The 5,913-nt window shown below is 46.9% G+C and overlaps 1 long non-coding RNA gene across 1 annotated transcript in view; it reads right to left on the bottom strand.

The window, feature by feature from the left end:
* LOC105887303 overlaps positions 1-5,913 on the bottom strand; it is a 23,832-nt gene that overhangs the window by 8,779 nt on the left and 9,140 nt on the right. Inside the window, exon 5 of the long non-coding RNA XR_001161432.2 lies at positions 3,739-3,855. This is a non-coding gene — a long non-coding RNA (uncharacterized LOC105887303). The remainder of the gene's footprint in view (positions 1-3,738; positions 3,856-5,913) is intronic.

The raw sequence follows: 5,913 nt of genomic DNA, 5'->3' as shown, positions 1-5,913 counted from the left end.
GGAGGAAGGAAGGAAGGAAGATGAGAGAGGAAGGTGGGGGAGGTGGCTGTGAAGGAGGGAGGGTGAGAAGGAGGTTAGGGAAGATGGAAAGAGGAAGACAGCCTGAGCCAGCCACCTGAAGCCTCCTGAAATGCACTTTCAGACCAGGACCTGGTAACCAGCCAGCCGTGGCCCCAGAGGGAGAAGGACCTGCCACCACACAGGGAGGGTCAGAGTGTCGTTAATACCAAGAGCGAACAACCCAAAGCTGGGCTCTACCTGGTCAGTGGCCTGATCCAGTTCCTGGAAGCTGAGACACACATGTGCACACACACACACAGACACAGGCAAAGACGCAGCCCGTGAGCTCACAGAAGCAGCAGCTTGGACAGGCCACTGTGGATCAGGGGGATGAAAACTAACCACAAAGTGTCCCCCCCTCCCCACCCCACAGAAGCGAGAGACAGCTGTGAGGTGCGGCAGGCTGCAGGAGCACATGGATGTTTGCTCAGAACAGAACCCTGAAAGCTTTCGGAAAACTCATAGCAAGACGCACAGCATTGGATGGAGCCACTTTTTTGTTGGGAAGACTCTGTCCTGCCCCAGACTAATGGTGCAAATTTACCAGATACCACAAATCTCAATGCAATGACCTGGTTACGGAAAATCCACCTGTCTCAATACATATACCAGACAACTGATCTTTCAAACACATCCTAGAAAAACTGCTACATACCTCACTGCTGAGTATCACCATGGTCACCAGATGGCCGAGGGCACTGCTTTGAGTGGATAGGATGAGTTCTCAAACTTAATCATCAGAGTTCACACGAGGACAGCTCTGATAGTCATTCCGGGAAAGCAGTCCCAAACGTGGCCATAGTGATATTCAGCAATGAGGCATTCACCACTTTCTCTAGGATGAGTTCGCAAACTTAACTGTCAAACCTGCATGGCTATTCTTGCAGAATAAACATTTCCCTGAAACTGTGCATGGTTTCTTCAAGGGCCGTGACTAGCCACACGCACATCCTTCTCATGAAATCTCCAAGCTCAACAACACGACCGTTAGCTCATCTTTTTTTTTTTTTGAGACAGAGTCTCACTTTGTCCCCCTCGGTAAAGTGCTGTGGTGTCACAGCTCACAGCAACCTCAAACTATTGGGCTCAAGTGATTCTCTTGCCTCAGCCTCCCAAGTAGCTGGGACTACAGGCGCCCACCAAAATGCCCGGCTATTTTTTCTTGCAGTTGTCATTGTTATTTAGCTGGCCCAGGCTGGGTTTGAACCCGCCAGCTTCAGTGTACGTGGCTGGAGCCTTAACCACTGTGTTACAGGTGCTGAGCCAAGTGTTGGCGCATCTGAAAATTGTCATGCCAGAAATCAAACCCATACAGGAACCCTGTTCTGACATCTTTATGCTCCCACGTCCGGAGAAGTAACTAATTAGTTCCATCTCTGCTCATGAAACCATGTAAACAGTTAAATTCATTTCATAATTCAGGTTTAAAAACCAAAATGCGTGTGAGAGTAGTCAGACCAATATTCTTTTAAAAGACTTGGGTCTTTGGTGTTTTTAGAACAACACCAGATTTTTCTTTCTGGGTTAACATTGGGCATTTATATGGCTGGAGACAAAAATCCCTACATATGGAAATCTGAATTGCCAGCCATTTCTGTCTTGATGGCTTCTTCATTTTATTTTAGTTGTTTGGCCTTTTTTTGTATGATGCATTTACACATCAAGATAATGATTGCTTGAATAAGAGAAAGGACACCAACATTTATAGTGGCACCTGTTGTTAATTTGGCGTCAGAAAAATAAGAGCTCGTAAAAAGTATTTTCGATAATACAAGTTGAATCCTAAGCTTCCCAGAGCCAACTTTTCAGAAAGGATGCTTTTAGTTTTTGAAAATAAAAATCTAAGGAAACTCTCGCTGTGAGTGACAGCTTCTATTTTTCATGCCTGCCCACCTCCGGCGATGAATTTAGAAAATGCTTCAACCACAGACCAACATCCAAGGCTCAGGAGAGAAAAGACAGAAAACAATTTGTCCTCTTCCCAATTCTATTTCCAAATTTTTGACCCAGTCAAGTCTGTGGAGAATCTTGGGGGCTCTCCCTAGCTCATTTGTCTTGGGATATTAATATTGAACTTCACCACAAGCTGCCACAGGTTCATAACTCCCATGCACCAGAGGACAGAAACACTTTGCAACCCCAGAATCCAATTCAGATGGATCCAAAGATGTTCAGAAAAATCACTTGGCTGAGAGCATTCGACATTGTCTAGCATTCTGAAAAGAGCCAGAAAGTTTCAAATAAAATATCTAAAATATTATGCATCCTTTCCTGACAAATTTCTCTGCTATGCTCTGAGTTAAACAGTGCTGGGGAAATCAAAAATGGAATGGACAGAGGTGTGTTGTTAGTTTTTATTCCTACTTGGTTCTAACTGTGGATCTTCTATCAGCATCTCCTTGAATGTGGTCATCTCTCCGTTGGGCAGCACTTAAGACTGACCATTTGATTAACCAAAAGCCATTTCCTGAGCATCCACCAGGTCAGAGACACAGAACTGTGCTTGAGAAGTGAGAGGCAACGGGCAGCCAGCCCTGCTCCGTGTGCCGCAAAAGCCCAGCAGTAAACACCAGCAGCCTATTTTAGATCTCTGGAATCAAAAGCTATTTCGGACTCTCAATTTCAAGCTATAAATAAATAACGTTTGCCGATGTCAAATTCTGGAATGATGAAAGATTTACAGTCAACACCACCCTTATGTTCTAATTGAGTCTCCACCAGCATTTAGTTAAATCTTCCGGGAATATCCCCAGAATCTTCAGAAAAGTAACACTTTGGGCGGGTGAGGTCGGGGATCAAGTATGAATAAGGACATAAGGTCACAGGTGGGTGACACATTCACACACCCAGGGAGGCTCCTCCAAGGCCAGGCTCAGTGGGATCCCCATAAACCACGCCAGCTGCTCATGTGAGAGAGGAGGGAAGCCCTGCAGGACACTCCTTAGGGGCATGAGTGTTAGCTGTGTTCAAAAGAGCAGGGCTTACTGGCTTCAAGGCAAATCATAAATAATTTAGGGACCTGTGAGTATCTAGGTCCCCAAGAGCCAGATGGCAGAGCTTCGATATTTGTGGTGATGAGTTTGTTATTCTCCTGATCCCCCTTTCCATGTTATATCCCATCTGAGAACCTTCCTTGGTGCCTAGGCACCTGTGGGAATCCAGTTCTAGCACCCAGGGAACCACATGTGTTGGGCTTTGATTTTAACCCTCCTCCCAAGAAAACAACACAGCGCCCCCTGCTGCGTGGCTGTGTCAGGCTCTCGTCCTTATAAGGAAGTAGACGAAGTAGGTGGCGGAGGTTATAAATGAAGGTGATGGAATCCTTGCAGTTGGGTGCATCTTACACTCTTACACTGTCTGCTGGGAAACTACTCAAGGCTGTCCCCACACAGCAGCCTCTGATCCTCACAGTAATTCTGTGTCTGCACCATCCCTTTCTCAGATTCTAGATGGGACAGCCGAGCTCTGGGGCAGTGAGTCACCTGCCAATGTTTACAGGGCTACATACAAGGCAAAGCAGCGCCAGGATTGAAGCCAGAAGCTCCGACTGCAGAGTCTTAGCAATTTTATGAACCATCAGCCATTGTGCACATGTTTGGAGCCAGCCCGAGTTTTGTTTTTGCCTTTTAAATGAAGCACAGTTTGCACGTGAACAACACCCACAGGAAGAGCCCTTACCATTGTTCTCTTTGAAGCACAGCTTCTTTTTCTGGTAAGCAATGAAGCTGGAAATGGCTCCAGCCACGGCAACCACCACGGCTCCCACGATTCCAGAGATCACGCCGGGGGAGTCGGCTGTGGGAAGAAACACAGGACATGGACACTGAGACACCTGTGGTGTGCAGGAGACGCAGCAGGATAGGTGGTGGACATGCACAGTAGGTGTGAGACCACCAAGGTCGTGGAGAAATATGAGATCCCGTGCCCGCTGTTTTCCGAGGGAGAGGCTTGCAAATCGCACATTCTGAATGAAAAACAATGGAAACCCTCCCATCATGTGCTGGGCTACACAGACACGCAGAGGTAGCAAGTTATCAGAAGCAAAGCAGAAACAAAGAAAGAGGGAGAGAGATGAAAAGACAGGGTGTAAAGTCACCGGGAAGCAGAGAGCCCAGCCTAGAGTTGGGAGATAATAGAGTCCTGTTCCATTGGGGTTTGTCCACCTTTATACCAGCACAGTGCTCTGTACCACTGAGACACTCCCCTGAGGCTGTGGGCTTCGATGCAAATACTTTAAATCTGTCTGTTTTTCTAAAAAGTCATTCCAACAAGCATTCTTATGATGAGATATGAATTTGAGGGATCTGGGAAATTCCCTTTGAACCATCAGAGATCAAAATTGCAAAGGCAAAGACAGGAAGGCTCTCCTTCCATCCCTGATGCCTGCCCCTGGAGTCTCAGAGGACCACAGTGCAGCCCTCGCCTGGCTGAGTTATATGGCTATTCCCCTAGAAGCAGCCTTTGAAAATCACCTTCTCTCTGTGCCAGTCTGCCATAAGCACTTGTGAGGGTTCCAGAGAAGTTCCAGCAGCCCACACCCCACCCAGGGGAAGAAGCAGAAGCCTGGGACAGCTGCCTTAGAGCGAGCCTGCTCCCAAACTCACCATGCTTCCTCCTAGATTAAGGTGACCAGATTTTAACATTGGTAAAGCGGGACACCATTGACGGGGGATGGGGGTTCTCAATTTAAAATTTGGTCTATATGGAGCAACAAAAATTTTCATAGAATGCAAAAATAGTATTGTAATATATATATTTTTAATTTCAACATAAGTACAATTTACAAATATAATACATTAAAAAAAATTATGTATAGGGCAGCGCCTGTGGCTTAAAGGAGTAGGGCACGGTCCACCTGGACAACCTTGCCCAGGAGGGGAGTAGGGAGTTTACATTAGCCTTTTCATTTCCAAATGAAGTTACATTAACCTCTTCATTCCCAAATGGAGTTGCATTAACCTTTTCAGCTGAAAACCATATATTCCCTTCCCATTGTCATCCGTCAGTCCCCCCTCCCCCTTCGGTCCCTAGCTTGTCGTGCATTCTTTCTAAAAATCAGGATTGTTTTAAAACACCGTGGCGGGACATGGGACAAATAGTTAAAAATCGGGACTGTCCCGCCAAAAGTGAGATGTCTGGTCACTTTATCCTAGATAGGCTCAAAGCCTCACGCATGATAAGAAAGCCCAACCTCATGGCATTCCTGGAAGCAAACCCCAGAAGTCACACCCACAAAGGAAACCAGTTTTACCAGTGGGAACATCTCCAAACTGATCACTGGTTTCCAGTGAGATAACAGATTCAGTTCTTTCCCATCCTGGGCACCAACGCAGGAGTCCTTATCTCCAAAAGGCCCACCTGGTGAACAGGCAGCCTTGGGCTCTCTCCCTCCCCCTTATGGGATTGCTCTCCTGTGGACTCATGGCTTACAAGGGTCCAGGGAATGAAAGTGTTTCTATGAAAGGCAGCTGCTTTCTCTACACCCATTCTAAAGTGAATTATTAAACACCAGCTCTATATTAGAAGGCCCCCAACGATGGCCTGACATCAACATGCCATTTTCTTACTATCTTTCCTGTTAAATTGTAATAACCAAGCCCCCAGCCTTTGACCCCCTCCCTAAGACCAGTAGGGAACAAGCCCCCTACCCTAGAAAAAGAAACCTCTCCTAAGGGTAGAGAAACAGCCTGAAATTGAGGAAGGATGCAGGGAGGGGTTCAGGAAAGGAGGGTTGGATTCCAAATAAAGCCCCGGATAAAGAGGTCCCAAGTTGGCTCGGCGCCTATAGCTCAACCGGCTAAGGTGCTAGCCACGTACACCTAAGGTGGCGGGTTCGAATCCCCAGCCCTGACC

The sequence above is a fragment of the Otolemur garnettii genome, unplaced genomic scaffold (assembly GCF_000181295.1).
Source record: "Otolemur garnettii isolate 467f Iridium unplaced genomic scaffold, OtoGar3 scaffold00065, whole genome shotgun sequence".
Lineage (NCBI taxonomy): Eukaryota > Metazoa > Chordata > Mammalia > Primates > Galagidae > Otolemur > Otolemur garnettii.
This window is presented reverse-complemented; position numbering and strand designations above follow the sequence as displayed.